At 35.1% G+C, this 10,772-nt stretch overlaps 1 protein-coding gene across 1 annotated transcript in view; it reads left to right on the forward strand.

Annotated features, from left to right (window-relative positions):
- LOC120359506 overlaps positions 1–5,668 on the forward strand; it is a 41,179-nt gene extending 35,511 nt beyond the window's left edge. Inside the window, exon 4 of the mRNA XM_039457178.1 lies at positions 1,185–5,668. The gene's annotated coding sequence lies outside the window, so the exon portion shown is untranslated. The remainder of the gene's footprint in view (positions 1–1,184) is intronic.
- Positions 5,669–10,772: the final 5,104 nt, after the last annotated feature.

Raw genomic sequence — 10,772 nt, forward strand, 5'->3', positions numbered from 1 at the left:
GGTTTTTAATTATTTTTAGAAAATAGGAATGTTGTATCGTAACTTTACCATATAGCGGTCAATTCATAATAAAATAAGCTTTATTTTGCTTATAAAAAAAATAAAAATTTTGAAAGAAATAAGTAAGTGGTGGGGGAAAGTAATAAAAAGAATTTAAAAAAATTTTTTTTTCCGTTATTATAAATTACTCTTTGAGCCATTCAACTTTTATTTAAAACATTTTTTTCATCTCTTATAGTTTCGACGGTATACGCTTCGAGAAAAAAAACGATTTTCTTCAAAGGGTTGTTTCACTTCCTTAAAGTGCGTATGGGCACGTATAAAAAAATACGTATTTTTTATTTTTATCTGTACTACAACATATTAAAAGCTCGTTTTAATCTGAGGCGGACACTTCCCTGTGTTTCCTTTTAAATCTTACGTTCAATTTGATCAACTTTATTTTTTGAAACGTTTTTTTTTGTTTTAAACTTGTTTTTTGGTTACTTAAAAAATACTAACAAAATAAAAACAAATTGTTTTAAATAAAAAACAACAATTTTTCGTTTAAAATAAAAAAAAGTAAGTTTTTTATCAATCTTGTTTAGAGTAGAAAAATATCGACCGTCAGAGCGTAATCAAAACGTAATTAAACATTCTGTACATTTTTCAAGTATTCATAAAATGTAAACTAAAAATAGAAATGCATACGATACAATCATATACTTCTTATATGCTTTTTAAATGAAATTTTAAAACTATTTAACGTCTATTAAATTAATACATCACAAATTTAGTATACATAAACATCAATTATTTATGGATTACCGCGAAGTGTCAGTTCCTGTACAATCTTTAAGGTTCAGCAACTTTGGGCACGGTTACAAGTTGGATGGGTGCCCGCTTTTTCGAGTAAAAGTTAGCTCGATGCTCTGTTTACATTCACCGTGTATTCCGATAACGTTCCGTTTACACTTGACAAACGTTCTGCTCATACATGCTGAAGAATTGTGTAACGTTTTGTTAATACTTTTTGAATGTTTAGTTGATGCTTGCTTTACGCTCCAATGTCCCAATTTACGCTTCCTACGATATTTTTATAGGTCCTACGGGTTATTCTTACATTTTGTTACTCTTCGCTTACACTTGATTCACTCTCCGATTAACGCTTCATTAACGCTTGCATTACGTTTTATTTCCACCAGGGGAGGTGCGCCTCCGGTTTCATCATGCGAAGGATTCTGAAAAGCCGGCCTGGGTGACCCAATTCTTCAAACTGAATCGGTTGGTCCGTGTGACTGCCTGGTGCCGACGGTAACGGCGTAAGGATTAGTAACTGAGAGCGGAGACGCGACTTTCACCGTGGACGAGCTGGAGGAGTCTCGCCTGTCCTTGATCCGGTGTCCCAATCTACCTGGTGAAGGAGGCAGCTGAACGTGGTCAGGCGCAGTCAAGCGCTGCCACGGGGAGACGTACTCATCAAACTGAGTCTATTCCTTGACGACCTGGATGTCCTCCGAGTGAGCAGACGATTGCAACACTCGCTGTTGTCATACGACAAGAAACATTCTGTGATCCTCCCCAAGAAGGCTTATCTAACGCGACTCGTCATCGAAGCCTGCCACCACACCACGCTGCACGATGAAGCCCAGGCAATCCCTCTTAAGACTGATCAAGAAACGCTATTGGATCTTTGGCGGAAGAGCGGCGGTCATCATCCACCATTGCTTGAGCTGTGTGTAATGGCGGGCGGCGACGTCGACGCAGCGAATGCGTGATCTCCCGCGGCTTCACGTAGTTCCAGCTCGACCCTTCTTACACACAAGGGTCGGCTATGCTGAGCCGGTGATGCTGCGGACGAGCAGGGGGCAAGGGCATAAGGCGTACAAGGCCTTCGTGACCGCGTTCGTCTGCCTGATCTCTCATGGGCCATACACTTGGAAGTCATCTCTGACTCTTTACCAGAGGCGTTTCACACAGCCTTGAAACGCTTTACCTCCCGGCGGAAACTGTGCCACACTCTTTATTCTGACTACGATACTAATTTTGTAGGGACCGATCGTCAGTTGCGTGACCTATTTGCAACCAGCAGCTCTGAAGGAAGGCGAGTAACGGACCTTGGCAGCCAAGGAATACGGTGGCATTTTAATTCAGCGGCGGCTCCTCACTTCGGTGGCCTCTGAGAGACCGCTGTGAAATCAAGGAAGCACCACCTCCGGGTGGGTGAGGCTATCTTTGAAAGGATGGCGACGCTTCTTGCGCAAGTGGAAGCCTGCATAAACTTAAGGCCACTGCAGGTCCTTTGATGACCTGGAGAACTTCGCTGCACTCACCCCAGGCCACTTCCTCGTGGACTCCGCCATCCACGCCGTGCCAGATACATCCTTACAGGATGAGCCTGCTAGTCACTTTGGACAATGACAACTGATGCAGCAGATACGGGACCAGCTGTAAGAGAGGTGGTTGCGGAAGTACCTCCACGCTCTCAATCATTGGCCGAAATGGTGAGAGTCCAACTCCGACATCAAGGTGGGCCGCTTATGTTTGCTGAAGAGCGAGGTCAATCTTCTAACGAAGTAGCCACCAGCGTGCATTCGGGCAACGACAGGCGAGTCCGCGTCGTAACTGTGTGTACTGCGACTTTCGAGCTGACTCGTCTCATCGCTAAGCTGGTCCTCCTACCGATATCGGCGTCCAGCGATTGTGAGGACACCGCAGGATTCGGCTTGTAACGACCGCTATCGCGTCAAGTATTGACGCGACTAACGTGTAAAATTATTCTAATTTTAATGTTTTTTTCTCTCTTGTACATTATAGTTTAGCTACAGTATTACGATATATTTTCCTCTATCGTTAATTGACGCGTTATAATAATTATGTATTATTCACAATTTTGTTTCTATAAATTCATAAAATTTTCTTACCTTCTAGTCGCGCAATCCGCGCCCTTGTAATCTAACCTTTTTAGTTAGAGTCCTTCACTTGGCTTCGTCGTCGTGGGTCACTGTCACCTCCACAGTTCACTGCTTACTTTACTTTCGTCCTTTGGAGGGATGCCGTGTACTCAAACTCGCCTAAACGGCTATTTGCCGCGTTAAGATACCAATTCATGAGACGCTGAAAAGCAACGTCAACACTAGTGTCAAAAGAAAGAAGTTAGATTTTTCTAACTTTTAGCATTAAGCGGAGCGTCCTACGTTACGATTGGTCAAAGCCATAGTCACTAGCAGCGACCAGTGTCTAGAAACTTTCTACCGCTAGCATTGTAGAATATAAACTTTTAAGTAAAAGAAACATGAATAATATAAGTAAAAAATGTTTTAATTATTAGTTTCAAGTTAAAAAATATTTCGTAATTTTAATTACGAAAATAAGATCAACAATCCAAAATATAGCAAGTTTATTTGAAAATATAACTTCTATATTATGTACGTATTAAAAGTTTTTTAAATAACATTTTTTACAATTTTATGTTTTTTTCAAGAAATTCAGAATTGTTTACACTTGTGGAATATGTGAAAAAATATGTAAAAGTCAAAAATTTAAGAACTCACTCTTGTTTGGAAGGTTACAATAACTATTTTATTGATGAAAACATTTTATATTTTTACCTAGTATTAGGTAAACTAATTTTTTATTATATTTTAAATAATTTATCATATATATTTTAACCTAATATTAATATAATATTGTAGATGATAGTACAATTATTCGACGTAGTGCAATTAATAACCAAGAAAAAATAATAACAAAACCATAAATTATTGTAACTAGATAAGTTTCCAGTAAGAAATAATAGGTTGAATAATCGTCAAATCAACGTTTAAAAACCAGTTGATATAGCGAAAATTTGGTCAATTTGACGTTTTTGTGTCATCAAAATTAGACAATTATTAGACGTTTTCTATGAATAATTTCTTCAAAATATCCGCATAACTGTTATATTATTGCACCACATAATCTCAATGAACAAAACAATATTTTTGTAATATTTAAAAAAATTTTTTGTAAAATAAATTCTGAAGTATTTTTTGGAAATTCTCGAGCAGCCACTTATCCGAGTCGTGACCCCGGTCAGAGAGGAACTTGAGAAGTGCCATACAAGTATAGATCTGCGTAATGAGCGTCTGTATCTTTTGTATTTCCTTCGTTTTTTCATTTATCTTTTGTTGGGAAAATTTGTAACATGTTTGTTTAAATTATTTATTTCGGCTGATGAAGGCTAAATATAACCGAAACGTTCCGGATTATTTGCGTTTTTGCGTACTATCGTAATAAAAGTTTTTAATTGACATCCAGAATTATTTAGCTTGTCTCTTTGACCCAATTCTTAAATTTATGTTATTGTTTTTTACTATTTTCACAAATGCGGAATAGTTTTTGGAAATGCATCTGGAATAACTTTTCTGTTGTTCGTTTAAATAATAATGCACCTAGAAATTATGTGTGAATATAATACAAAAGTTAAATTAAATATGAAAAATGTCGGGAAATCGGGTTAATAAAAGATGTCTAAAGAACGTCTTACCTTACCCAATTTTCAACTGTATGTTATCTGGATAAGAGAAGAAAATAATGACGTTAATTATTTTTGTTAATTATATATTTGTAAAACTACATTTAATAGAAACGAAATTTTCGAGTGGTTGAAAAGTAGTTGAAATACTTATTAATACAGTAAAGTCTTCTTAATTTTTACTGATGGGGCGATAAGTGCGGAATGCCAAAGTTATAAAATACCCTCACCACAGCACGAGTCCACCAATCCATGTATTTGCGCGAGCAAAGTACACGGTGATTGTTAGACTCGTGCTGTGGTGAGAGTATTCTGTTAAGGAAGGGGTATAATATTAGTGTTTGTAAAAGTACGTGTGAAGGAATGCAAAAATTAGAGGGGCCAAATTTAAGAAGACTGTACTGTATCAACCATCAACAACATTGACATTGAATAAACGTCTTTTCAACTTATTAATATTAAACTATCAACGACATTGACGTCGAATAGACGTCTTTTCAACTTATCATTTCTCACTGGGTTAAGACTAAGCAAACAAAAATATTAATAATATTAAATATTAGTATATTAACGTTAATATTTTGAAAATATTTCTGTTTACATAGAAAAAAATAATCTAATACTGATTGTAAGTAATAGGTAATAATTAATAAGTGTATTTTTATATTCTGTTTGTTCTTGAGGTAGTCCTTAAACCTGTGTTTGGAATTTTGAATCTGTATCTTGGTGTGATTTGGAATTTTAGTTTAGTTTATTATCATAATTTTTTTATTATTATTCTTATAGCCATTTGAACACGGAGTATGTTTTTTAATTCTTTAAATTTGGTTTTTTTTTACTTATTTCCTGAAGTATTTTTATATAATAATAATTATTTCTGCAACAACGTCAACAACTATACTAAATGAAAAAATTAAATCACACAAAAAAATAAGAATATCAATATATAAATAATTAATAGACAAACATATATATTAGTTTATTTACATATAATAATTTCTAAGACAGTGTCTAACATTGTAATAAATAAAAGGGAGAAAATTCCAAATACATCAATCAACGACAAAAAAGATGTATAATAGAACATATTTTAATAGATATTAAGAAAGAAGATATCTCTATATTGTTCAAATACAAGAACGGACCAATAAATAAAATACAGATTAAAATACATTACGCATAATTATTTCATAAAAATCCATGCAGTTTTGCGTTCTCGAAATATTGGATAACGTTTTTAGAATAACTAGAACAACACAAGCGCGCGCGATGCGCGCGCCATTTGTTTAATTTTATGTTTACATATAACTAAATATAAATAATAAAAATTTCAAAAATTATACTAGGGTAAGTCAATATACAGGGTGTTTATTTGAAAAGTTTCCAGCTAATCATCTCGAAAAATATAAAAAAATACAAAAAAAATTTAACACTTTTTTCTATGATTTCGAGGAAGAAAGAGAACGGCACTCTCAATTTTTTATTTGGAGGGCATTTTTAACGTAATTTGAAGATCAAATTTGTTTTTTTAAATAAAAATGTATATTTTTTATTACGGAATCTTTTTCTACGTAAAAAAAAAGTAACTTTTATAAGAAACATTTTTTTGTTTCTTATAAATCACTATTTTAGGAGAAAAAAAAATAACAAGGCATAGTTAGTGCATAAAATTTTGTTATTTATTATAACAAATGCTCAAACTGTTTTCCATTATTTGCTAAACAATAATAAAGGCGGTTCTGAAATTTTGAACAAACATTTTAGACATTTGGAAACAACGGAACACATTTTGAACATTTGTTAAAATAAATGACGAAATTTTATGCACTAACTGTGCCTTGTTATTTTTTTTTTTATATCTCCTAAAATAGTGATCAAACAAAAAAATGTTTCTTATAAAAGTTACCTGACATTTATTTCACTTTTTGACATATTTACCCTGTACAGTCGTGAGCTAAAAGGTTGCATTTTCTTCGACGGTTTTTGGAATGTAGACTTGCTCATCAATCGGCGAACGTAATTGGTTAGATCCATAGGTAAGACCCAATTACGTTTGCCGTTCGATGAACAAGTCTACATTCCAAAAACCATCGAAGAAAATGTGTTGCAACCTTTTAGCTCACGATTGTACATTCAGACACTTATCTCATCTCTTTACAAATAAAAGCCGGCGGCAAAGAAGACTTTGGTTGCTGTCGCAGCCAACGTGTAACCTCTTGGATTACGACATCATTAGTTTCAAAATGATGATCACCGAAATGCTTTTTTAGGGGCCCAACAGATGAAAAGTCTTTTTATGCAGATTTTCATGGGTTAATAGAGCAAGTGAAACTGAGAAGAAAAATCTTTTATCATTTTTCATTATTTGCAATAGTTACCAAAATAAAAATTATTATAGTTAGAGACACATGCGCGGCTTCGTGTGTGTGACAGCCGAGCGCCAGCGTGCTGGCCGGTAAAAAATGGCTGCTTCTCTTTCCTTACCGCATTACCATCCGCGACTGCCACTAGCTTTACTAATTTTTGATAACTATTGCATATAATGAAAAATGGTAAAAGACTTTTCTTCTCAGTTTTACTTGCTCTATCAACCTAGTATGTGAAAGTATAGGCAGATTTTCTGAGTCACCATGTATATTGACTTGTCCTTATACATTTTTGATTAAGAATAATAGAGTTCACGATGAAAAATGACAGATCATAAATAAATTCTTAATGACAGATTATAAATAAATTAAAATAGAATATAATTTGATTTATTATTAAATGTCTATAAACTTATCATTAATAAGTAGTATGCATTAATATCACATTCTTGTAATTGATACTCGTTTGTGTAACTTTTTTATGTTCTTTATATAACCAAAATCTATACAAAACTTAAAATTTAATCATGTTATAAATATTTATTTTATAATTATTTAATAACGTTTATACTTACACGTTAGCACGTGTAAGTATAAATAAAGTTATTTTACATTTTACCACATTTACACTATTTACTCACTTGATTGATAAACGCAGAACGACGCAACGAACCAATCGATCGATTTTATTAATTATTATTAATTACTACTGATCACTACAATCATTCGACGTGTTAAAATTACTCGAAGAAACACGTGTTTACGTTACGATCACACAACACGTGTTTACTCGACAATAGCAAGCAATTGACTAGATGTTATTGGTTATGTTGTTATAACAGTGTCGAGTGATTGGTTAAAGCCGTAAGTCAAAACGCGGCAGTTTAAAATGAAAATATTGATTAATCTAATTTGCATTAATATAATTTATTAGAAAATTGTTGCAAATGTAGAAGAAATTGATTTTGATAAAATCGATTCTTAAATATTTTGAATAAATCAAGAGACGCGGTAACGGCTAGCGCCTTGTAAATTTTTTTTTGTCCTTCCATGTAAAAGACGCTACCGCGTATCATTTGCAGAAAGAAATGGTTGTTTTTTTTAAACAAATTAATTTTATTAAAAAATGAATATAGTGGGGACAAATATCAATTTTTCCGAGTATAATGACACAAGAATGATGTTTATAAATGCATTCAATGCTGAGATATGAATTATGCATGTATTTTTCAGCCCGATTTATGTCATTAAAAAATTCAGATACGTCGTCGTCGTCGTCATCTCCATCTTCGTAAAATTTCAGATTTGTCGCCCTTGGTCCAAGTATACACAACCCGAATGAGGAACTATACGGGAATGAATCCAACGGAAGTAAATAGTTTTCTTTGAGTACTCTAACATTGATATTCGGTATTAACCCTACCAACCCCTATAAAGTTATTTGATAACATCTTCGAAAAATTTCAGATTTGTCCGCTTTGGCGATAATTTTAAAAAGATATACAAATATATATAAAAAATATTTCAGACTTGGTCCCTCTCCCTCGGTTTTTCATTCTCTTCTTTGTTTACTCTTGTTCTCCGTCTCTTTCCCCCGCTCTCCTTCGTTCTTTAACGCTCTCTCTCTCATCTCTACCGCTCTCTCTCGCTCTTCTCGCCCCCTCTCACTCACTCTCTCACTCTCTCTCTCTTGCTCTCCTTTGCTTTCTATCGCTCTTCCATGATCTCCCTCTCGCTCTTTCATGGTCTCGCTCTCTACCGCCCTTCTTCGCTTTTTATCGCTTTTCCACTCCTTCTCTCGCTTTTTCTCGCTTTTTACCGAACTTATTCTCTTTATCTCTTTCTCTCTTATTGTCTCTAGATATTTATTTACTTTTTGTAATTAAAACATACATTTTTTTTTGTGTCTATATAACCTCACTATGTCTATGATATATGTAGACATAGTATTGTTACTGTTTCAACATACTTAGCAAAAATTTGTGAAATCCGCCTAAAAGACATTAAAAATGTAAAAGAAGCGCCAAGTATATTTTTTTGTAATATATTATTAATATATCAAAATACTTAGCAAAAATTTATGAAATCCGCCTAAGAAAATATTAAAAATGTAAAAAGAAGAACCAAGTATCCATATTTTTTGATAATATAATACCAAACAAAAACTACAATGAATAAAACCAAATATAATATTATCAAAAAGAAGTGACATTAAGTATTGCAAGTATATGTATTTACCAATAGGGTGGGAGTCTTATGACCACGTTGCAATTGACCACCAGTCATTTACAGTGTTATACTGTAAAAATTCAAAGTAAGCTATTCGGTACATTCAACAACAATATAACTTATCGTTATATTAATCTTACCTAACAATTTTTTTAATTCTTTATTTTTTAGCATACTGTATTTTATAACATCATTTGTATCGGAATTTGGATTAATTTTGTTAAATATTAATGTCATTATTAGGACTATATTCCAACCAATTGAAAATTGATTTAATCATTATTTAAAAAATCTTGTCTCTGCATGTCTTTTGGTCTCTGCAGAGACCTAAACAATGATTAAAGTGTAGGTTATATTTTAAATTGATCTGTGTGTGTGTGTTTGTGTGTGTGTGTTTGTGTGTGTGTGCGTGTGCGTGTGCGTGTGCGTGTGCGTGTGCGTGTGCGTGTGCGTGTGCGTGTGCGTGTGCGTGTGCGTGTGTGGTGTGTGTGAAAGAAAAACATACAGAAAGACATGTAGAGAGACAGGCAGACATGCAGAGAACAGACAGACATGCAGAAGACAGACAGACATGCAAAAAGACAGACAAACATGCAGAGAGACGAACCGACATGCAGAGACCAAAAGACATGCAGAGACAAAGAGACATACTGAGAGACACATACAGATATACAGAGACAGACAGATGTGCAGAGACACGCAGACATGCGCAAAGAGACAGACAGACATGCAGAAAAACATGCAGAGAGAGAGAGAGAGAGAGAGAGAGAAAGACAGGCAGACATACAGAAAGACATGCAGAGAGACAGACAGACAGACATGCAGAGACAGAGAGAAAGTAAGGCATGCAGAAAGACATGCAGAGTGGCGGGGGGAGGGGCGCGTATGCGTTTCATGTGAATCAGACTTCTCATTGTCAAACAGCTGATCGCAAAGGGTACTCCGCGTAAGCGCCCACGTCGAACAATGAGTTTTGTGCTTACCATGTCTATACGGTCCGTAATTCGCTATCTTTATCCTGTTATAATTCAAAAAGCGTTGGACAAAATTTTCGTATATAAAAAATCGCTTCAGAATTAACCCAAGAACACGTCTTTACAAGAACACCGGGGTTGTTCTGAATCACCTTTTTATAGAAAATTCTATGTACGAGGGCGGTCCGATAAGTACTTAGCTTCACCGCCCGATGGTGCTAGTATCGAAAGAGAGATTTACTATCGTGTAGTACATTCTCGTAGACGGCTACTGTCAAAATTTCAGCCGAATCGGACTCGTAGTTTTGTTTTGACCGCGTGTGGAAGCGGGCGTGTCCGCAGATTTTAGAAAAATGGAAAAAGAGCAATATCGGTCGGTGATTCGATTCTTGTTTTTGGAAGGGAAATCGCGTAGCAAAATCAAAGAACGCTTGGATGCTGTGTACGGTGACTTTTCTCCTTTGATGGCGACCGTCAAAAATTGGTTTAACGAAATTCAACGTGGTCGCACGTGGGTTTTTGATGAACCACGCCCAGGTGCCCCAAAAATGGCTACCACGGAGGATAACGTGACAAAAATCCACGATCTCGTATTGGCAGACCGCCGATTGAAGGTGAGCGAGATAGCTGAAACAGTAGGCATCTCAAAAGACCGCGTGGGTCATATCCTGCATGAAATTTTGGGCATGAGAAAACTGTCGGCGCGAT

Source organism: Solenopsis invicta, chromosome 14, assembly GCF_016802725.1.
Source record: "Solenopsis invicta isolate M01_SB chromosome 14, UNIL_Sinv_3.0, whole genome shotgun sequence".
Classification (NCBI taxonomy): Eukaryota; Metazoa; Arthropoda; class Insecta; order Hymenoptera; family Formicidae; genus Solenopsis; species Solenopsis invicta.